Source organism: Antechinus flavipes, chromosome 1 (genome assembly GCF_016432865.1).
Source record: "Antechinus flavipes isolate AdamAnt ecotype Samford, QLD, Australia chromosome 1, AdamAnt_v2, whole genome shotgun sequence".
NCBI classification, from domain to species: Eukaryota; Metazoa; Chordata; class Mammalia; order Dasyuromorphia; family Dasyuridae; genus Antechinus; species Antechinus flavipes.
The window spans coordinates 551,413,930-551,438,603 of NC_067398.1; the positions used below are offsets into that span (position 1 = coordinate 551,413,930).

Consider the following 24,674-nt stretch of genomic DNA (forward strand, 5'->3'; position numbering starts at 1 on the left):
AGAGACTTGGAATAATTAGTCCAGGAGAGGTGTATCTCGGGTCTTTAGGTAATTTCCATACTTAATAATTGGTTCTCATCAATCTCTTTAGCAGCAGTGTAGTAAACCCACCCAACAAGTGAATAAATCCAGGGGCCTGCAAGAGAATTAAGATTTATGTAGTTTCTTATTTTTTTATCTAAAATTTACTATAGAAATGACTACATTTTATCAAGAAACAAGATCTCATTTGTACTGCACTAAACAGAAGCAGTGTGCTCCAATGAAAAAAAATGATGAATTTCACATTAAAGGACTTGCTTCCAATTTCAGTTCTACTTCTTACTTCTACCTATGTGCGTCATCTCCCCAAGTCACTTCTCCAGATTCTAGTTTTTTTCATCCATGAAATAAGGATTATAGACCTACATGATTGCTGGGGTTTCTTCTGGCTCTCAATACTATTTCCCTGCTTTCTTGGCTGCCTCTCAGTCCCAAAGATGGAAGTGTTGAGAGGCAACAGACAGAGCCTCTTAGCCCAGTGTAAAGTATGTATGGAGAGAGGAAATAAACCAACTAAGTAGCAGGAAGAATTGAATCCCAGCCTTTAAGAAAATGAGTGAGATTTCCTAAAACTTTTGCTTTGTGGAGAACTTCCTAATTTATAATGCAGGATAGTAAGATCTGGATTCCTCTGTGCAACACTAACATGGTTTTTTTGAACTATGCACACCCAATGGGAAGTGGTTTGTCAATTAAATAACCTCAGTTGTGTTTCTTTCGAGTGGAAACTTAACCCTCAAAGGTAGTTAGGATAGAGCTGGTGGATTGTAGAAGTCCCTGGGGTGGAAAGTTAGGTAATGTCAAGTTGCTTCTTCCTTTGGAGGATCTGAATCTTTATGGTATTACTTATAGGGTACCACTATAATTCCGTTGATCTTTTACAACGTAATCACTTCTACTATTTTACTTTTTGTTCTTTTCACAGTTGTAATCTTTGAGACTGAGGGGGGTTTGGTTATGAAGAAAGACAGGCTTTATTATCTCCCCACCTCAGCCACCTAGGTCTGCTGGGGTCTGTGGTCTGTGCTAAATTCTTTCTAGCTCTTTCTGACTAATTCCAACAAGTTTATCAACTCTAATAGAAATCAATAGCACCAATTCATAATGGCCCGAGAGCCAAATATATGATATCCAATACTGATTCTAGATCAGTTGGTCAATAAACATTTATTAAGGACCTACTATGTGCCAGGCACAGTGCTAAGTCCTGGAGATAAAAAGAAAATCAAGAAGAAATTCTTGCCCTTGCGATGATCACAATCTAATGGAGGAGCTCATATATAACATCTATGGAGTTGTTGTCCAGTTGTTTTATTTGTGACTGACTCTTTGTGACTTCTTTGGGGTTTTCTTTCCAAATATACTGGAGTGGTTTGCTATTTCATTCTTCAGCTCATTATTCAGATGAGGAAATTAAGGCAAACAGGGTTAAGTAACTTGGCTAGGGTCACACAGCTAGTATCTGAGCCTGGATTTGAATTCAGGTTTTCCTGACTTCAGGCGTGATGCTCTATCCACTGTGCTACATTGCTGCCCTTGAAAGTTCTCCTCACATAACCAAAATCTGCACCAAGAAGCTCAACTTTTAAAATATATCAAGTTGACCAAACCTTATTGAGTAATCCTTGTTATTTTAAATTTCACCAGCAATAGAATTTTCACTTCTTCCCCACTGAGTTTCCCCACTTCAATCACATGTTTCAACTCAGTTTTGGCAAAAATTGTGAAAAATCAGCAAATTCTTCCATGCTAGGGGAATTCTGCTAAAACATATGTGGGTATAAGAAATAGTTTTTTACATAATAATTTACTTTTTGGTTAGATTATGGGATTCTATGAGAATATACATTTTTTTTTAAAAAAGTGCAACAACCCATGGAAAGGAGTTGGCTGAGCACAAAACCTGCTTTGATTTTTAGTTCTTTCCAGTTGCAAGGGGATAGGATAGACAAGTTTGCAAGAGGTACAGAAAAGAAGAGTGGCAAAGGGGATTTTTTTTTTCATGAAGAATGATGACAGGACTGGAGGAAAACAAGGAGAGAAGAGAAAGATGGTAATTGTCCCAGAATCAGCAACAGGACAGCAGGCTGCATCTATCACTTCTGCTATTCTCCCTTTTAAGACCAATCAAGCAAGCAAACAAGATTTATTAAATACCTACTATGTGCAAGATACTATGCTAATCACTGGTGACAAATGATCTATCTATGTATATTTACAAGAGATAAATAAGAAATAAGCTAAAGAAGACACTGGAATTAAAAGCAATTGGAAATGGTTTTCTGTAAAAGATAGAATTTTAGTGGAGATGTAAAAGGAATCGAAGTAAGAGAAGTGTTTTATGGCAGACACTTGTCCCAGTAGCAAGAGATCTGAGAATACCTAGCCGGTTAAAAAAAAAGAAACAGGTAGTTTTCTATCTTGCCCTAGTGTTACTTTGATTTGTTCCTTAAGTTGCCCTGTTCCTTTATTTTCAGCACAAAGGCACTTTGAACCTTTCTTAGTACAAAGATAGGAGCTCAACCTTTATGAGAGCCCTGTGTGAGAGAATTGTACTCTCTAAATGGGGGCATAAGTATGAACAATTTCTTAATTATCCTCTCAAATGTTGAATTGCTATGAATGTGGATTTTATTTTATAAATCTGTCTCCCAGACTAGAGACAAGTTACATAAGTAAGAGAAGGGCATATATATGGAGGGTAGGATTCTGGAAGCTCAACTCCTAACCCATGGGTGAGAGAATTGTACTCTCTAAATAGGTTTATAAATATGAACCATTTTGTAACTATTCTCCCAGTGAAGAATTGCTATGAATGTGAGTCCTATTTTAGAAATTTGCTTCTTAGAGTCAAGTCACATAAGTAAGATGAGGTATACATCTATCTATCTAAGGAAGGCAGGATTCACTAATTAATTGACAAAATAGAAAGGAAGTTAGTAAAGAAGAGAAAGTGACTGGATCTTTGTTTAAACCTGTGTAAATGTAGCCTTGATATATAAACAATGATAACACAAGATAATAGAGGTTAGGTGAGAATGGTATTTGAGAACAAAGTTGGCTAGAGTTCCTTGGGCCTAAAAGAATACTATATACTCAAAGAATTTTAGAGGGGAATAGGATCAGAGATTTGGTAGGTAGGTCCACTCACTTTTTTGACAGTTGAAGGAATTAAAGCTTACTTAGAGATTGAATGACCTACTCAAAAGTCACAATTTTGTTTTATTTTTTTCCAAGACTAATATTAGCCAAATTCTCTCTGTCCTGCTACTTGCCTTTGTTACTCTATATATACTCTAAGGGGAAACTCAGATTTCTAGAATATTTGCCACATGATTCAATGTACTATAATAGACATACTTTGAGGAAAACACTTTGAAGGCTGATATTGACTCCAATGAAATAATACTAGACAAAATTGGCTAAGGGAATGCCCCATTCAAAGAACCAAATTTTCTCCTTTGGTAAGGAATATAACTTTTAACATCATCAATAGAACCTGCAAGCTCAGTTGCAAAATTTAGAATCTTCAAGGAAAAAAAAAGATTTTTTTAAGATCTATCCTAAAATGTCTTTATGTCTTTAATGTAGCCAACCTTCTTTTATTAGTTGGAAGAATAATTTTTTATGGGAGCTACAAGTTTATGAAATATGCTTTGGAGTTTGGAAAACTATATAATATTTAAAATGCCATTACCCCCCTCCCCCAATTTACTCAATTAGTATTTTGCCCTTAATTATTTTGAATTTATTATTCACATATTTTGTATTTAATTATTCATCTATATGCTGTTACCCCTAGTAGAATATGAACTCATTGAGAGTTGGAACTTACTTGTTTTTGTAATACCAGCACCCTATTATAGGATATGAACTACATAATAGGGCCTTAATAATTGCTTAATTTATTCAAAGAATCAGGAAAGGAAAGTTCTGTCTTTTTTCTTAGCTCCTTTCTTCTTTTCTCCTCTCCTCCCCTCTGCTTTCCTCTCTTTTTCTTCCTTCTCTCTTTCTCTCCCCTTTTTTCTCCCTCTCCTCTCCTTCTTGTGTCTGTGTGCATCTGTCTTTCTCTGTCTCTTTGTCTTACTTTTGAGCCAATTTTTATTAATATTTAAAGAGAAACCAGTTAGGAAAAAAAAAATTGCATGTAAGGGACATCTATACATAAGTGATAAAAGCTGAAAGTCTTAAGTTTTGATTGCTATTCACACACAGGAAATCTCATTTCTAAGCAAGGATCATGGTTTTAACAAATTCCAAATTTCAAAAATACAAGACTCTTTCAAATTCCCCAAGTCTATTGTTCTCAATTAGATCCATTACTTCTCCACGCTTTCCTTAGGTACTTTCCCCCCCTTTATCTATAAAAAAGAGAAGCTGCCTCCTATTCTCATCTTATTTCCATCTCCAAAAACCCCCAAATTCTGTGACTAATCCCAATGGAATAGAATAACTGGGTATACCTTACTTTCTTAAAGAAAGTAGTGAGTACAATCCTTTTTGCAGTGGCAAGGGACTGGAAACTGAATGGATGCCCATCAATTGGAGAATGACTGAATAAATTATGGTATGTGAATGTTCTGGAATATTATTGTTCTATAAGAAACGATCAGCAGGATGAGTTCAGAAAAGCTGGAGAGACCTACATGGACTGACAGTGAGTGAAGTGAGTAAAACCAAGAGAACATCGTACACAGTAATAATAAAATTATATGATGATCAACTCTAATGGACACGGCTCTTTTCAACAATGAGATGATTCAGGACAATTCCTATAGACTTGTGATGAAAAGAGCCATCTGCATCCAGAAAGAGGATTATGGGGACTGAATGCATATCACAACATATACTTTTTTATTGTGTTTGCATGTTTTTTTTTTAATTTCACTTTTTTTCCTTTTTGATCTGACTTCTTTTATGCACCATAATAAATGTGGAAATATGTACAGAAGAATCACATATGTTTAACATATATTGGATTAATTGTTGTTTAGGAGAAGAGGGTTGGAATAAGGGAAGGAAAAATTTAGAAACAAGATTTTGCAAGGGTGAATGTTTAACACTACCTTTGCATGTATTTTGAAAATTTAAAAAAAAAGCTATTATAAAAAGAAGGTAGTTGAGTAAATGAATGAGTGAGTGTATGTTTATGTGTGTGTGTGTGTGTGTGTGTGTGTGTGTGTTCATACTGTTTCGAAGACAAAGAAAAGATGAAAGTATGAATCCAGGATACTCTCTTTCTCTCCTTTTCCCTTATATCTCGTCCTTCCTCATTCCCAGACATTATCTCTGAAATCCTCACCTCTTTTAAGATGGACAATAGAAGTAAATCTGTGACTTTCTTGGTGATTTCTTGGTTGGTATAAAATACATATCTACAAATGCTGAACTTAGAATAACCTTATTTTCTTCTTTTCCTTCTCATTACCACTTTTCTCTATCCAACGACAACTTTCAGATATTGTTCCTTTTTTTTTTTTCCATTCAAAGGGCATAATTTTATTAAGATGTCATAAGGTGGGCAAAGTTCCTAATGAACTTGCCATTAACAAGAGGGAAGGTGAGGAACAGCTTCATTGTGATACTATAAGGTAAACAAATTTCATAATGAGCTTCAATTAACCAAGGGGAAGAGGGAAACTTTTATAGTAAAGGACTCAAAGCAAGGTAAGTTAACCATTCTAGTTGCTTGTTTCAGAAAGTTATAAGAAATAAGCTCAGGGACTGACAATTCAGATTCTGTCTCTTTAAAGTTGTATAAGGAACACAGCTGTCTAGGATATTAATGCATAATTACTTTCTCCCATAACTTAAAGATAAATTAAACAATGCTTATTCCCAATGGCTTTGAGCTATGACAGTCAGTTCCCTTAAATATGGTCTTGAATAAATATTATTCAATTTCTGTAATTTCAGAAAGACAATGTGAATGCATATGTTTTTATTTTTGTCTGAAATGTGCCTTTTCCATTACTGGTGATGAGCCAGTGACATTTGCTTGGAGCAGAGTTGGTGGAAATTTCATTATCAGGAAACTTTATTCAGCTGAAGCAACAGGGCCCCCTGAAGGAGGGACAAGAGGCATCAAGTGCCAAGCAATTCAAACCACTACAACTACAGTGATTATGATTTCTGCTTGTCCCCTGCAGTGTCCTCCAAACTACTAGACCTGCTTCCAGCCTAGACTCTGCATCCACCATTGGGGGAAATTTTTACGAAAGAAAAGCCCACTTTTTTCACCACCAACTGCTGACCAGCTACCACAGGGAGGTAGGCACAGGAGCCCAAGGAATGGTAGTGTCCCCCAGACCACTAATCCTGTTTCCAGCCAGGTGTCACAATCACCATATGAAGAGATAAGTCCTGTGGAAAAGGGTTCTGCCTTCTCCCACAAGCTACAACCAACTCCCTCCACAGGGGATGCAAGCCAGTCTGCCTGAAGGAACGAGGTACCCTGAGGGAGAAACAGGAGGCAACATGTATCAGGGAAGTTACCACTTTTACCATCATCTTTTCTCAGGTTTTGACAGAGACAGCCCAGAGATAGCCCTGACCCAAGATCCTTTGGAATAGCAATAATTCCAATTCAATGTCTGCTACCATCATACTGAGAATCCAACCCTACAAAGAAGTAATCTGTCAACTGCTTCTGTAGATGCTATAATTATATCTATTGAAGACCCCAAAAGAAAGTTTATGTCACCAAAGTCCTTTGCACTATTCAATGATTGAGAAACTGATGGATTTTTATCAGTGGGAATGATATTAAAAAATAAGCATACTATTTGCTTTGCCACTATATTGTAAAAATTATGGCATCTTTCCCTCCAACTTGTCTTTGAAATCTTTCATCTGTTATGTCTCCCTTATTAGAATGTGAACTCCTTGAGAACAAACACTAGCTTAATTTTTTATTTGTGTTTTCAGCACTTAGCATAATGCCATGTACATACTAAATACTAATAAACATTTCATTCATGCATGCATTCATTTTTCTATTACCGATTAGGATGGATAGGAAGCATGATTCAGTGGGGAAAGTTCTTAATTTGAAGTCTGGAAACTTGGTTTCACATCTAGGTTTAGAATTCCAGCAATATGGCCATAGACAAGGTAATTATACTATGTGAATTGTTTCCATAAAATGGGATTTTAGTCATACTATCTATCTCATTGTGTTGTGATGAGAAATTATTTTCTAAGTCTTAAATTAGAATGTAAGTTCTTTGAGATCAGGGACGCTTTCCTTTTTTAATAATTTTTTAAAGCTTTCTATTCTTTGAGCCTAGATCAGTTTCCTTTAATTTAATAAATACTTATTGATTATTTGTTATGCTTCCATGTTCCAAGGGACATGTGCATAGAGTTATAGGCTTATAGTCAAGGAGATCCAAGTTAACTTTCTGACTCTGACATAGTAGTTGTGTGACTCCAGGCAATTCATTTAACTTCTCCCAACCTCAGTTTCATCATCTATAAAATGAGAGTTGAACTCACTGACCTCTACAATTCCTTCTAGCTTTAAATCTATCTTCCTATATATTTATAATCTTTTCCTAATTCTTCTTGACTATCCTATATGAAACACCATGATATCTGAAGAATCAAAATTATGCATGACCCACAGAATGGTGTAGAGATGTATGATATATGTAGGTTGCAACACATTATTAATGACTTTAAATAGTAGCATAAGGTATCATCTCAGAAGCATTTGATCAAAAGATATGCTAGATCACTCATATAATAAAAGAAAAGATACTTACAGACAACATGAGTACTGTACCAGTATTCACAAATGTTCAAAAATCTAAGGGAATTCCTTTTAGCACATTGAGGAAATACTCTCTGGAGTACTTATGGTAGGAAAGGGACACAAGTATTATAGAGGATAATAATCATGATATTCTGGGATTGGAAATTCAGAACCTGACTTTATGATTTTGATTTTGTAAACTTAAATTTTCTGATCTCAGTTCCCTCATCTATAAAATGAAGTAGATCATTGATCTTTTAAAATCTTTTATAGCTCTAGACTTATGATCCTAGGATAAGAAGGCATGTGATATTGAAATGATGAATAATTGGTAGAATTTGAATTGAAATGATCAATTCATTGAAATATGTTATGTGTATATTTTTGTATGTTCATAATTCACAGAAGTATATTTTCACTTTAAGACCACACTGATATCAGAATTTGATTTTGGATTTTGAATATCTCATCTCTTCTTAGAATTCTATTCCAACAAAAGACGTTATACATAGATTTTTCTCATTAGCTTTTATTATATTTTTAATCTGTTCTTATTTCTCTCATGTGATCTGTTTGTCATTGTAATTGCAATTTAATTATGTACTCAGGCACTTGAGGCCTTAAGGACTTGATTAATTAATTATTATGAGAATTTCTATGATTATATTAATATAGATGAAATGGCTGGGTGTTCCCTGAAATTGTTGCTCTAAGTTTGATTCAATAGAGAAGAAAATTCACTTAGTCTGCCTGGAAGACTAGGCACAACCACACTCACATATGCATATATATGCATACATATAGATATAAAATCATACATATTATCAAAATATAATATGTACTTATATCCACTAGAAACAGAAAAGCCAAATCAAAATCTACTAGATCTCATACATTAAATTGTGAAGCCATTCTTAATAGTCGATATATTATAACACACTACATATTATAGTATATGATAATAATATAAAGCTTTAAAATAACATAATAATATACAATATGTGATAGTATATTATGAAAATAATATCTCATTCTATTATCAACCTATATTGCTGTGTGGGATTTTATATACATGTAAGTTTTTTTTTTTGGTATTATATTAACATACTGTTTTTTGTTGCAGAGATTTCTCCTTTGAAGGTCAAGAAGATTAGTCTTTAAAGAAAAAAAAAAACTTCTTTTCTTTCTTATTTTATCTGAAATCACAGGGAGGCAGACTTGATCAAAGCCATTTCATGAGGACATAGTTTGAGAAAATCAAGAGGGCATTTCTTTCCTGGAATAACATCATCTCAGTAAGAGGAGAATAAAAACTTGGATCAGAGACTAATTTTTGACTAAGAAGAGTTTCATGGTTCAACATATATGGGATCTAGAAGATTGTAATTTGGGTTTTGTATTTCCAGTAGTTATTAAGTATGCTTCCAATTGATACTCAGTCATATGCATTCTAGCAGCTGTGGTGAACAGGTAACATAAGTTTTATAACATTTATCTAAGCATTACTAACTGTAGTTTTACTGGGGAATCTAAAACCAAAGAATTTATATTTCATTCCAGTCAAATTAGCAAAGATGAGAAAAGATGGAAATAGTCAATGATGGAGGGGCAAAGAATCAGTCTTAGTACATGAACATAGTATTCTAGGGTCAAGGTATTATTTAACATTAAGGGTATATTCATTTTGGTATTTTCTGAATTTAATCCTCCTGTGTAGTGCCTTATATTTCTTGAAGAGGATCATGACATCAGGAAGGTTATACCATAACTTGCAAATAAATTGGATTTTAGTGAGGGAGGACTCTGAAAAGTCACCAGCCTCATTCTTTTCTTCAGAGTCTTCTGAGTTCAGAGGCAAGATATAGCTCAGGACGACTGGAGATGGTTCTGGAATCAGTGGGAAGTTTTGGCCCTTTTAAGTTAAGGTCTTTCTCAGGTCTCATTTTGACTGAGACAATAACTATTTAGTGATTAAGGCGAGATAAGAAATGAGGCAAAGAATGGCCTTTTTTACCTAGTTAAAAAATGTCACTATATAATTTTTAATATTTAAGTTTGTCCTAAGCTAAGTGCTTTGTATGTACAACAAAGGAACTTGTTTTTATGTGTCTTGAGTAGGTACTTTATGAATGTAACCAAACCTGTTTTTAGAATATATAAGTATGTATCTAGGACAAAGCAATGTACTGCATTTATATATCATTTGTTGTCCCTTACTGATGGTTCAGAATAAATATAAAAAGTGATTATTTCTATTTTGGCCAGAAACCCTGACAGTCTTCTCTTCCCAGATAGATTGAAATATTTAATGAGTGAATGAAGATATACAAAAGAATGACTCTGAAGACAGAGAAACATTTCTATCCACCACATCCATTTTTTTCTACCTAATTACTTTATTGACTTTGTTCCTTTCTCTGTCTTCCTTGAATTTTAGTACTTTATGATTTATTTAACTGTTATTGTAGTTACATGCTGTGGACTCTGTGTATGCTAAGTGAGAGACGTTGTCATTTGTCATGAACATTTTTATTCAAGTAATTTCTGCGGTGTATTCTGAGATTTGTGAAAATAGTTATTGAATTTGCTGCCAAATTTGAAACATCAATAAAGAATATCAAATTATCTATTCATCAGCAATTAGATTAAATAACAGACTTAAAGACAGAAATAGTTTTCAATAAAAAAATAGAAGTCTTTATCTCTACTATCTATCTATCTATCTATCTATCTATCTATCTATAATCAATCTAGCTATTGTAAGTCCTGTTTCACATTTAAAGCCCTTTATAACTTGATTCATTCTTATCTTTCCAGTCTTTTAAAAAAAATTCCCCTTCAGATAATGTATAGTACACTGGCACATGTGATATTGATAGAATATAGTTTCTAGGAGAAATACCAGTAAGGAGGGCTCCTTGACCTTAGGGTGCTTCTGTTCTAACAATCTGTCAATGATTCTAAAATCTTACAGCTTTAGAATCTCAAGATTCCCCTGAACTCAGTGCTATTGTTCTAAAAATCTGTTTGTCTTTTATTGTGAAAGTCTTTTGGACTAGGAATATGAGAATATTTCTTCCCTTAGATTTTAGGGAACATATATATATTAGTAATCCTGAGACCCTTTGATGGTAGAGTGCTATTGTTCTAACAATCTTTCAATGATTCTAATGTCTTCTGGCCTTAGAACAGCCTGCAAACATTGCTGACTGTCAGATACTTATGTATTTTTATATACTTATGTATTCAGATTCTATTGATTAGTGATAACCAAATTCCTGAGACCAGTCCTCAGTTCTACCTCTGGGCCATAAAATTAGCATATCGGTGATACTGGATAAATTTGTCTCCTTGCTCCTGGTTCTTTGCTAAATCCACATGAAACTTAGCCCACTTCATTGCATTACAATTACAACTTTGCCCCTTGACTTGGAGATGGGTTCAAGCCTGTAAATTCTTTTGGGACACTTCACAATACCAGTCTGTGACTCCAACCTTTGGGGCTCCCTTCTGAGCCTCAAAAACCTCATATCTTTGGCTCTTCCCCATGCCTGGAATTCTTGTTCATCTCCTAGCTTCCTTATTAGATGACAGAGATCCGAGCTAGAGACAAGAATACCTGAGTTCAGATCTAGTTTCAGAAAATTACCTGGGAGAAATGATTTAACCTTTCTGACACAGTTTCTTCATTTATATCTAGCATCTACCTCTCCATTTTGTTGTAAGGATTAAATGAAATATTTGTAAAACATTTAACACTTAATGAATGCTTCTTTCTTTCCAGACACAAATCACCTTCTATCTTCTACAGATGTCCTTTCCATTTCTTTTGTCCTTCTATGAGAGAGATTACCTTTACTTAAGAGGTGTTATGCATGTACATATATATTTGCATGCTACTACATTCATTAAAATCTGGGCTTCTTGTGATTTAGGGAACAAGTTTTTTGCCTTTCTTTAAAATCACCTGAGAATGGCTTATGATAAGCAAATGTTTAATAAATGTTTGTTGACTGATATAGATGTTTATCTATATATCATTTTATAAACTATCTGAGTTCTTAAATAGGAACTTTACATTTGCTCAAGTGAACAATTAGCAGTAGTCTCATGGGTTTTTAGAGATGAAATTTTCTTATCTGGGAAAGAGAAAAAGAAAGTGAATGACAACTTTCTTTAGATATGTAAAGGAGCATCACTACAAAAATCCTTCACCCTGATGACTTTCTGCTATTCCTAACCTACTAAATTAACTTCAAATTTGGACATCCTCCACCATTTGATTTCTTAATTCCTGTGCTATACCTAGGCTGCTGAATGTGCTTAGAGAAAACCATAAATTCAAACTGAATTCACCCATTACAAATTTAGATGCATAAATTTCAGCTAGGCCCTTAATGTTGCTTGCAAGCTTTCTTTTTTATTCCCTATCTCAAACTTAAGCTAGTTATTTCATACCTTTTCTTCTTTCTTTATGTCCCTTCAGTTCTCACCATGAATATTCAGAACAGAAGACTTGATAAGATGATATTGTCAAACAAGTGTTTTCTTTGTCTTTTTTTTCTGTAACTCAAAAGTTATTCCTTTTCTATTTATACTCAGAGGTGATTAAAAAGACAAAGCAGAAGGTATGACCATGATTTTCTCTTTTATTGATAAATAGTTATTTGGTTGTATGGGTTGCTACTTTATTTGAAATGCTTTGGTAAACATTTATTTACACTTTGAACTTGATGCTGTTCTAAGTGCTAGAAATCAATCAATAAGCATGTTTAATGAAACATCTACTATATGAGAATATACTTTGTTAAATGCTAGACACATAAAGGGAAATGAACCTAACTTATGAAAGGGGGAGACAACATGTATGTATACAGGTAGACAAGATACTTATAAAGCAGATATAAAGTGACCTTGAGAGAAAAGCATTAGCAGATGGCTACCAGGAAAGACCATTTGGAGCAGGGAAGAATTGAATTCTTGAAAGAAATCAGGGATTGTAAGAGAAGAGAGATTATTCCATGCACATTAGGCAGCAGTTGGAAAGGCAAGGAGACAGAAGATGGAGTGCAATGTTTGACAAGAAGGCCTATGTAAAGTGCGGGGAAGGGAAGGGAAAGATATTTAAAAAAAATAAGATGACTAACTCCATTTTCTTTTCTGACAGTATCTATACAAGTGGGCAACCAGGAAGTTGCATCATTCATGAGTTCAGATCTGACTTCAGACACTTAGTATGACCCTGGACAGGTCACTTAACCCAATTTGCCTCAGTTTCCGCATCTATAAAATGAGGTAGAGAAGGAAATGGCACCCCCCTTAGTATAGTTGCCAAGAAAAAACACAAAATAGGTTTACAAAGAATTGGGACTGACTGAAGTGATTGAATAATAACAAAATATATTTTGGTAAATCAGAGGAAATATAAAGAAAATTATCTCAGCAAAGAATGTGCCAATTTCCTTTGGAATATGATGGGGAAAGGTGGGTTAGATAATTCATTGAAGTAGACTCAAAATATGGTGAATGACTAGACCCAAAACTACACAGGAGATGGAACACTGGGAAGAGAACAAAAAAAAATATGATGCTCTTAAACCATTTATTTGGTTTACTCTCCTCATCTTCATCACATACACATTTGGCTTAAGTCTAATTTGCTTGCTTGGACTTTGATATCTATTCGCTCCTTTCTGGTTACCACAGAACCCCTGGACTTGATGCTCTGGATTTCTAGCACCTCTCCATTTTTTCTATGTGTTTATCTCATGCTTATTAGGTTATTAGGCATACATATACACATTATTTTCCAAACCACTTTAACTACTGAGACTTCTGGCTGATAACTACAACATGGATTGAAGAGCAAAAACATGTTGAAAGCCAGATATACTGTTCTGTCAATACTGATCTTGAGATATTGTCACCAGGGGAATACAAATAGCACTTTGGAAACATCTTTGGTACTCTATTAATTGTGTGAATATTACCTCCTGATCCATGGGCAACAGTCCCATTTTCTTCTTAGTGCCTCTTTCTCTCTCACATCTTCCTGACAGAAACTGCGCTGGGTCTTTAAAATGTGTTATTGTTCTCTGGGGAAGTTGGAGAGTTCATTGATTAATTCCAAAGTTTTTTATGTAAAGTATTTTGGAAATACTTTACACTCAATGACAGTGAGTCAGAAACATAGAAAGTAAATGCTTTTGCAATTTAATATTAGAGATGACCCTGAGAGCACCTCTTATTTGCATCAAAAGCTTTACATCATCATTAGTTAACCACCAAAGGACAGAGTTTGTGGGATCATGAGGAATTTAAAAGAAAATTAAAATTTTTGCTCTTGACAAGCAAGGATAAAGAAAGGATCCCAGTGGATGTCGCACAGTGAGAAACTATTTAGGAGTATGTAAGACAGAGATCATAGATGAATTCTTCAAAAGCAGGGAAGGAAAAAAAAACATTTATTTTTAAGTGCCTACTGTGTGCCAGGTGCTTGTTAAGTGTTTTACAAATAGTATCTCATTTGATCCTCACAACAAACCCTTAGGGATAGGATCATTATTATCCTCTTTTTTATAGTTGAAGAAACTGAGAGAGAGGTTAGATAACTCGTCCAACATGAGGTTGGATCTGAATTAAGATCTTCCTAACACTAGACCAAAAACTCCATCCATTGTGTCAGCTAGCTGTCTCAAAGGAAAAACAAACAAACGAACAAATAAAATCCTTCTGCTCTCTTCCTTTTTTGTACCCTTGGGCATGATGCCTTCATGTCTGGCTTCTCCCAGCACTCCCAGTCTTTTATGTCCTTTGAAATCCTTTCCTTCTTTCACAAATTTGTGTCATAATTTTAGTATATCTGCTGCCAAAGCAGGCAGCTTTCCTTCTTTCAATATCCAGATTAATGAGAAATCTTCCCTCATCCTCCTGAAGTGATTTTTGTCTCTTGGTTTACTCTGATGGATCTTTCTCATGTATTTTACCATTACCTAATTTGTGCTTTGGGGATTTGTGTATATATTTTGTTTCTCCCTTAGAGCAGAATCTTAAGAATAGGGGTGTGTGTGTGTGTGTGTGTGTGTGTGTGTGTTTTTATACCCTAAATGCTTAGCACAGGATATGGTGCTTAAGTTAACTTCTTTAAAAATACCTTTTTACTGATTAATTACTATATTTTAACATTAGGCACTGGAGTAAAAAGAGGAAGATATAGATAGATAGATAGATAGATAGATAGATAGATATAGATAGATGGATGGATGGATGGATAGATATAGATATACTTCTATATTTATATCTATATATGAATTAGTCTTTTTTTCCTCTGCCTTTATACTCCCCAGCTCTTACTCTGATACCTTTGGCATAGTAGAATGTAATAGCAGCCAGTATTTTCTTGAATCAAATTGAACTCCATAGAAGCCTTTGGCAGTGGGTTGGAGAGCTTTCTATGAAGAGCTCTCATGGTAGAATACTTGTGTCTACAACCAGGCCAGGCATTTCACAGAAGAATAACATAAAGTTGTCTAAATGTGTGATTTGAAGAACATTGAATGGATGACTGGTCATCCAAACTATGTCCCAATAGTTCTTGACACTTATACCCCTAGTACCACCCCAGAAGGCAAAGTCATTATCTTTTTATAAAATTATAAAAAAATGTGCTTTCCCACTAAGAGATGATGTTATCTTTATCTTTTAATAATGTTATTTATTAAATAATTTCATCATCAATAAATATTTACTGTGCATCTATTATTTGCAGCATAATATGCTGAGCACTGAGACAAAGCAGATAAAAGATCATAGGTGAAGGACCCTTAGAAATCACCTAAGGACCACCCCCCTTAGTTTTCGGGTGAGGAAGCTAAAACCCAGAGAGGATAAATCCAAGCAGGCAAGCTTTGGTATAGTGCCTGACACATAGCTGACACTCAGTAACTGTTTATTTGATGTATGAATGAGTGAATTGTTTTTTGGTTGACAGAGCTTTTATTTTCCACATATGGTTTATGCCAAAGGGCAGCACTGGTTGTACTTGAAGCGCTGAAGCATACAAAATGTAAAAGACATTCAGATTGCTTTACTCTAATGCCATTCTGGACAGATGAGGATCTGGAATAGGAACAGAACTTTTCTTAAGCAATGGGAGATGAAGAAAGAAATTAATACTGTTTATACCCATTCTAGTTTTACTTTCTAGCTTTTTACTTTTTATTATTTTTTTTAAAGAATATCTCATTCAGTCTGGAAGTACAGTTGCCAATCCCACCGCTAATAGGCTCTGATGCTTTAGCTTGATCTGATTTTCTGACCTGAACTGGTTCATCTTTCCATAGGAAGCCTGTAAGCCTCCCTCCCAAGGGCTTGCTGTTCTACTGTTAGACTTAGTGCAGAAATTGAATTGGTTTGAACCCTACTGCAAGGCTCAGAACTCCCAAACTCAAGCAATTCATCAGCTTCAGTTTCTCCCAGTGATGGGGATTATAGTGGTTGTGCCAACATGCCTACTTAAATTCTCTCTCTCTCTTTTTTCTTTAGCTGAGGCAATTGGGTTTAAGTGACTTACCCAAGGTCACACAAGTAAGAAGTGTTAAGTGTCTGAGACGAGATTTGAACTCAGGGCCTCCTGACTTCAGGGCTGGTGCTCTATCTACTGCACTACTTAGCTACCCCCTTAAATTCTCATCCAGAAAGTCAGTGAATTTTATAAATTCTGTGACTATGAGAAAACATAGCAATATAGCTCAGTATCTATCTTCTGTAATGCTGTAAACTAGCTTCAGTATTAGAATATAGGGTATGTTCAGGTCTCTGGAAGTCTTCACAACAACTTTTAACATGTCTAAAAAGAGTTGATCTGTAAATGAATCTTCTCTACTCCCTCTCACCCCCCAGAGATGAAAGATGTCATTTTAAGATGATGGTTCATCCATTTAAGCTCTGCTCTCGCTCTATGAGGTGTCTCTCACTTACTCTATTCAGTGAGGATACCTAGTGAAATAAAAATGAGGTATCACAAGTTTGGGGATGAGGCTGAATTCTAAAGCAGCCATTTGCCACTGGATATTGACAAGATAATTTTAAACTCACATAGTGCCTGACTGGCCAAAGGACTGGGCTGAAAGCCAGCTGGCTGATGTTCAATGTAGGATAAATATTAGTGATGCTGATGGGCAGGATGAAAAGCTAGAGGGTGCACGTAACATAACTTTGGTCCTAGAAGTTGAATGGAGCATCTGAACTTTTAGAGTCTTCTCATGCTTAGAGAAGACCCACATTTATAAGAGGAGTCTGAGATTTCTCCTTTCCATTCCCACTGAGCTTATGCCCTTTTCCACTGAGAGATAGTCTGTAGAATAGATTGGCTCCATTCTCCATGAGACTCACTACTCAAATATTCAAATATTTCATCAATTGTGATGTTCCTTCCAAAGATGCAGATAGCCCCCTATCTAAAACTGCTATCTTTTCAAAACTTGTCCATTCCTTCCCAGAAACTCACCACAAAAGTCCAACTAACATACGGCTTAGAATTTCTTTATTTCTCCCGACTTTACATAGGTTTGGGTGGAACAAATGGCTATCCACAGTTATTCTTTCCCCATATTTCCATTCAATCAAATATTTCCCTCAAGAAATTCTTTTTAAAAAAAATTCTCAATTTGTCATATGTTATATAACCTGTATCACAGCCATTCTGCTGCCTTCTATGTAACAATTTTATGTACATACTCATATACAAATATACATACATGTATATATGTATATATAAACACATATCTATATGTATACACATCTCTTTATACTATATATACATGCCTCTGTACACTATATATATATAACCAGTATACATGCATTTATATATGTATATATAAAATCAATATGTGTTCATATATATATATATCCATCTATCCATCTACCCATCTTTCCTCCCCCTTTGGTCTCCAGCCACTTAAGAACCAGTTATTTTTGAGTGGGGGGAAAGGAAAGCAAAAACACTTAGGTATTTCAGCTGCAATAGAGTCTTACATTTCAAATGACAGGTAAAAGGCATTTTTTCACAATCTATATTGGTTGCTAGGTAAGTTCTCTCTACTCTCCCTCCCTCTCTTCCTTCCTTCCTTCTTTTTTATTTTAAAACAGAGTACAATAGCAAATTAGAAAGTCTCAACTGAAAAATATTCTCTTTCTACTTAAAGAGAAAAGGGCATTAATAGAAAAAGATGTTTTTTTTTTTTTTTTTTGCTTCTCCTAGGGGTTCTTTTTTCCCATGTGTTTCTTGAGGGGAATTAGATGAAATAATTGTTGTTTGTCCTTCATTCTTGAAGAGGATAATGGCATCTGGGAAGTGATGCTGAAGAACTAAAGTAAAGTAGAAAGAGCCCTTTCACTGGAGTTAACAGGCCCATGTTCAAATATTGAGTAGAATTCTTTCCACTGTGTCCCCATGATACTGGGCAAGTCACCTAAAATTGCCAGGACTTCATATCCTCATCTATAATATGGAGCTGAGGAATTGTGTGTTATTCTAGATGGCTTCATAGAGTCTTATCAGTTCTAGATTTATAATTCTATGATGTTAGATAGCATTTATTAAGACTGCCTCTATGCCCACACAGTGGATAGAGTGCTGAATAAGGGAGACTCTTCATGAGTTCAAATCTGGCCTGAGACACTTAATAGCTATGAAATGTTGGGCAAGTCATTTAATCCTATTTATCTCAGCTATTCATCTGTAAATGAGCTGGGGAAGGAAAAGGAAGCTAATCCAGTATATTTAAGAAGAAAACTCTAAAAGGGATCATAGAAAGTTGGACACAACCAAAAAATGACTGAACAACAAAATTATATACTAGAAACTGTGCTGAACACTTTCCAGAAATCATCTCTTTGGTTTTTAGCACCATTTATACCAGCAGCAACCTGCTGCTATTATTCCCATTTTATAAATGTGGAAACTGAGGCAAGAAATTTAAGTTCAAGATCACAGAGCTAGTCAGTTTTTTAGATTAAAGCTGAACTCAGATTTTCCTAATTTAAAGTCTAAGACTCTATCCACCATGGCACCTACTTCTGTAACCTTCACAGTACTTAGTGTTACTAAAACATAAATGATGCTCAATAATTACAAACTTGTTTGTAAGTTAGTTAGTTAGGAAAGTATATTTAGATTCAACGAAAGTATGTGGACTTTTTTTTTTTTACTTTCAACCAAAGGGCATATGTAACCAAATGTCAATTAGTTCTATGAAAACACAAACTTAGATGAAATATATTACAAGAGGATAGTTCCACAAAAATAATCTGATCAATATTATAGTAAGAAGATGGAAGTTCCCTGGAGTTTACAATGTTAGGGAGTTCAAGTGATAATTGGGAGAGTTTCTGTTCATCTGATTTTCATATTGAGTAATTGGATAAATAATATTGCAGCAGAGTTTTTCAACATCAGGGTTGAAGTTCGGTGAATTTCTGATGTTTCTGTGACTCAATACTAGTTTGAGCAATGGAATGAAAGTTATGACTATATTTGTGACTTATTCTGGGTACAACTCATTTTATTAGAAAACCAAATGGATCCTTAACATAAGAAATGATAAAGGTATTTGAAGATATTTCTATTGAAAATTGCACCATAAATTCCCAAAGATATGTTAAATTGTACACAGAATACCAAAGATATCTGTTATGGGGACCATTAAGCAGTCTGCCACCAGAAAAGCAGATGCCACGGGTAAATATGTAACTTCACTTAATAAATCTAAAAGAGAATTAAACTGCACCAGAAATAGAGCACTCTGGCATAAGGAATATTTTCCTAAGTGATTATTCTCATAAGTGATGTGTAGAAGAGTTCAACATAAATAGAAATGACTGGAGAAAATGGATGTATTTCAATTACAATCATCAACTCATAATGTAAATGGGAAGGAAACAATATCAGTCTATTTTCAAGGCATGTACTTAGGGGAGTAGGAAATGGCATAAAATTAATTAACCCAGAATAGCTATAATTTAAGGATTGCGACTCAATTTACATCTCATTCAGATCTCCTGAGAATTGGAATCCAAGTGGATCATGGTCAGTCAGGACTAACCCATGCTTGCAGATCTAATGTTTAGTATCCCCTATTCTCTGATTTCTGTCTCAATGGTCCCTAGTTGGCAAGAATCCTGCCACCCATGGATCTTACAGAGTCCTTGGATTTTTATTGCTGTCTTATATATGTAACATGTACTATTTTTAATTATAGTTGTTCCCATGCCAGCATCCTAAATTCTTGTTAAACTTTGAGTTTTCCAGGAGAAAAGGGACCAAGCCTTCCTTCATCTTTGATTCCTTGTCAGGGGTTAACACAGAGAAAGGGTTCTTAACAAGGGATGGGAAGGTATTAGCATTGATACAGGCAACTGGCTTTCCCAAAGGGTCTAAAATAAGAAGACAAGGAATGGGATCCAAAAGATCCAAAGAGATCTAAGTAAAAAAAAAAAAAATGGGGATAAAAGGAGGAGTACGTCAGAGAGCCTTTTAAAAAAGTTTCCTTACTATTATCTTGTGCTCATTCCAAGGATAGTAGTATAAGGAAGAATCCAGGGGTGTGTTGATACCAACTCCAACCTGCTTGAGAGATATGATTGTTAAATTTTCAGTATACATGTTTACACTTCAGTAAAGGCAAGTGCTACAAATCAGAGTTTGATTTTTTTTTTGTTTTATTGTCTACACTTAAAGTGATGGGAAAAAATGTTAAAAATGCAGATTAAACTCCAAAATGTGTTGTGGATGCATTTCTTCCCAGAGAGCCAGTTGTTGAACATTTATTAGCATGCCTCTGGAAGGATCAATTAATTGATCAAACAACAATTATTTATTAAACACTTGCAATGGGCTAGACACTGTTAAGACACCTGGATATAAGAAAAGACAAGATAGGAAATTTTAGTCTGTTTTTCAGCTTGATCACGAAGGTTGAAAGCAGCAAGTGGTGCTGAGGTGATCTTGAAGCCCATTATTGCTTTGGTATCTCTTGCATCTCCACAGCACTGAGCTCAGTTTTGGGGAGTCTAAGAGATGCTTGCTAAGTACTTATATACAAAGGAAGGACACCAGCAGCTGGCAGGTGGGAACAGGAAAAGCATCATGAAAAAGGTATCCTGTGAACTGGAGTCATACCTGAACACGCTATTTTGCATTCACTTTGCATATATCCTTTATCTGTTTGTATATGCACATACTGTCTCCCTGTACACAAGTAAGTTCCCATAGGAGCAGTATTATTTCAATTTTCTCTTTGGATGCCCAGAGCTTAGCAAAATGCCTGGGACATGATAGATGCTTATAAATGCTTGTTAATCAGTGAATTAATAAGATATCAGAGTTTCAATTCGGGGAAATTAGTTCCAGAGTGCTTTATTTTTTAACCCTTTCAGACTCTGTTCCCATTTTTACTCATCCTCCCCACTCTATGTCCTAATCTCTTCTTGGCTCTCTCTAGTACCTTATAGCTGGGAGAGTCACCATGTACATCCAAGCAGGTGAATTAAGAGATAAGTATCTAAAACTATGTTTTATATGTATTTAGAGTAAGGGAAAGCTTTTGAACACTACATTAGAACTCAATGCATTTTCCCATTGTTATTTGACTTAATTTTTGTACTTTTATTAAGCTAATTCTTCAACAAGGATGTATCCCTCAGACAGAAAGTAACACTTCTGAGATTTGAAACCAGATCATTAGATTCCAAATCCATCACTCGTTTATGCTGTCCATTAAATAGTGGGTTACTCGAGAACAGACATTATAATTTGCCTTCACCTGTAACTCCAGTGCTTAGCACAGTGCCTGGAAAATATCTGGTGCTTAATAAATCCTCACTGACATTTAATAAGAGTTTAATAAATGATTGCTGTTTATTGATGATATTGTCTTGGAAATTACCTCAGTAAGTTCATTTATGATTTTGTTGTTGACTGTCAATAGTATGAGGCCTGAGGGACTATAGCTAGTTTTTGGACACCTAAATGCTGTAGTCTTAGTTTTTTTTTTTGTTTTTTTGGGTTTTTTAATCCATTAAAAAAAAATCAAAATGTTTAAGCCCTGGTCATTGTCTTTGAATATTTCCCTGAAATTTTCTGAGAAATCACTAGAGGGCGCCTGGTCTCCAATAATTTTCTTTTTAGATAGCTTTAGCCAATTGTTATCAGGTTCTTAAGACATTCAGTTCAGCCTATGGTGACTTGGGACTAGAAATTCCTCTTGGGTCTCTAGGTTAACTCTAGCATATTTAGAACCCCGAACATGTCCTACATAAGATCACAAGAGGACTCAGGGCTATTCTAAATGTGATGAGGAGGGATAGGGGAGGGTATGGTAATCTGTCTCTGGGATTCTTCCCTTTAGATGTGGATCGGAAAAGTCATCATTTTAATTCTGAGATCATTTTGTAATAGTGTCCAGAGTGGATTGGAAACTGTGGGGCTCTCCTACATCAGATCGACCAGGGCATATTCCTTAATGTCATAAAGATTATTTCTCAACACAAATATTCATTCCTAATAAACTTAGGCTATCAGACATAGCCCAAATTCTTAGTTCCTTTCCTCAGTGATTTTGAAGTAATTCTGCATATAGGGATAGGGACCTGCTATTGTTGTAGAGGTTTAATGAAGCCACAGGGGAAATTTCCCCAGCCAGCACAAATATTCACCTTCTCTGCAACTAATAGTCTTAGCAAGTTGCCTAGGATACTGAGGAGAGGTTAAAGTACTTGCCTTGGGTCACAGAACAGTGGCAAGACATGAATCCAGATTTTCCTGGCTTTGAAACCTGTTCTCTATCCACTTTTACATGCTCCCTTTAATATTCTACATATGCTATGTTTACTTATCTGTAAACATGTCTTACTCCCTATTAGAAATTAAAGTTCTTTGAGGGTGGGACTATTAGACTTACATTATATAAAATTATATTTATATAATTAATATATTTAGGGGCTATGTATATGTGTCCCATGTATATGAATATGGAGAACTGAATCTGGCATTCATGAACTTAAATAGTGACTTGTTTATTAAAATGTATAACTTGTCTGGACCAGATAGGGAAGTGCTTTCAGACAGTTGAAAAGATTGTTTATGTTCTGCTAAAAACCATAATGATGCTCTTTGTTCTTTTATATCTGTTTTTTGATGTTTCAACTAGAGACTAACATCTTGCTTTAGGACAGAGAAATCATGTGTCCAAAATAATGGATTATACCATTATAGGAATCCTATTTAAGTAAGACACGTTAAATCTTGACCCCTATCCAAATGGTTCTGGGCTCTATGTGCTTCTCAGAAATGTTATTCCACATTCAGAAAGATGACCGAAGGTAAAATAAAAGGGGAAAATTGAAGGCCCGAGGACAGGTTGGGACCAAGGTAATACAATTACATGGGCACCTGACCCTCTCTGGTGCTCATTTGGTAATATTACATTATAAAGGTGAGTTTTGAGGTTATGCTGAGAAATGTATCAGCCCATAAAAACCTTCCTCAAAATAAACAATAACAAAAGCCAGTCCTGTGTCCAAGTAACCCAATAATAAAATAAAATGGAGCTTTTCTTGAGTACTCCTAATCCCACCTCCACCCCATAAATTATAAATAGCTGTTGGTTGTCTACCCAACAGGTAGTAACCTGCAATGTTTGAGACTTAAGGTCTTTTGGGAAACATAGAAAAGTCATTTTTTATCTTGTATTTGTCTTTAACACATGTTTTCTCTCGCAGAGGGTGGGGGAGGAGATTCAGACTGAAAGTTAATGGAGATTTAGAGCAAAGATTTCTGGGTAGTATTATACTGAATCTGTTTGAGTTGAGTGTTATGGCTTCTGGTTAAAAAAAGCAATCACAAGGATAAATATTCCCTCTCACATTCTTCTCCCACTCTTAAAAATTTTTGGAAACCGTGTAGAGTGGTGGTAAAAGGCTGGGTAAAAAGTCATGGTTTTGCTACTTGGATGATTATTTTCAATTCATATTGAATCTTTGTGCCTCAGTTTCCTCATCTGTGGAAATAAGGGGTTTGCAAAATCTTTTGTGGGGTAATTGCAGTTAAGTAACTAGCTCAGGGTCAAACAGCTAGTGTTTGAAGCCAGATGAAGTCCAGGTTTTCCTGACTCCAGAGCTAGTGCTGAATCCACTGGGCCACTTAGCTGCCCTATATAAAATCTTAATTTTAAGAATGTTGCCTACTAGCCAAAGTTCCCATGGACTTATGGTTCTTGATTTTCCAGGCTTATATTATTAAAAAATAAAAATGATATCTTTTGAAATTAGAGAAGATAATTTCTTCTTCTGGAGTTTCTGCCTTTGTGGCCAAATACCAAGAAAATACAGTATGTCTTGTTAATCCATAGAAATCCCACCCCATTTATTATTATTTAACAAATGCTGCCCTCTAGCAGTTAACACAAAATTGAAAGTACTTTTATTCCAGAGCACAGATTTATTTATTTATTTGTTTGTTTGTTTGTTTGTTTATTTATTTTAAATTAGAGCATTTTCTGGCTGTTCTTCAGGAAGGCTACAAATTCTCATCAGTTGCAACCACTGTCCCCTTGCTTCTAGATCAGCAATGTATAACAGAAGTTAAGTTAAATGATAAAATGACTTCTGATTGAATTAATTTCTTAAGGATTTTAAGAAACTTAAGATATCAATAAAGAGCATATTCTATTTCCTCACATTAATTTATCTAATAAATGAACTACCAGCAATAACATCCCTTCTGCTTTTAAATGTTTCCTGATCCCAAGCCTATATGTCAAGTTCCAGGCCTCTTTACTGATTATCTTGAAATTATGACAGGTAAAGGGAATATTTT

At 35.0% G+C, this 24,674-nt stretch overlaps 1 protein-coding gene across 5 annotated transcripts in view; it reads right to left on the reverse strand.

Moving 5' to 3' along the window:
* PHACTR1 (phosphatase and actin regulator 1) overlaps nt 1-24,674 on the reverse strand; it is a 635,610-nt gene that overhangs the window by 386,041 nt on the left and 224,895 nt on the right. The window contains exon 1 of one of the 5 annotated variants that reach the window (XM_051970678.1): nt 20,352-20,527. The exons of the other annotated variants lie outside the window; for them this stretch is intronic. The gene's annotated coding sequence lies outside the window, so the exon portion shown is untranslated. Of the gene's footprint in view, nt 1-20,351; nt 20,528-24,674 lie in introns of those variants that run through there. 5 annotated transcript variants of the gene reach the window in all.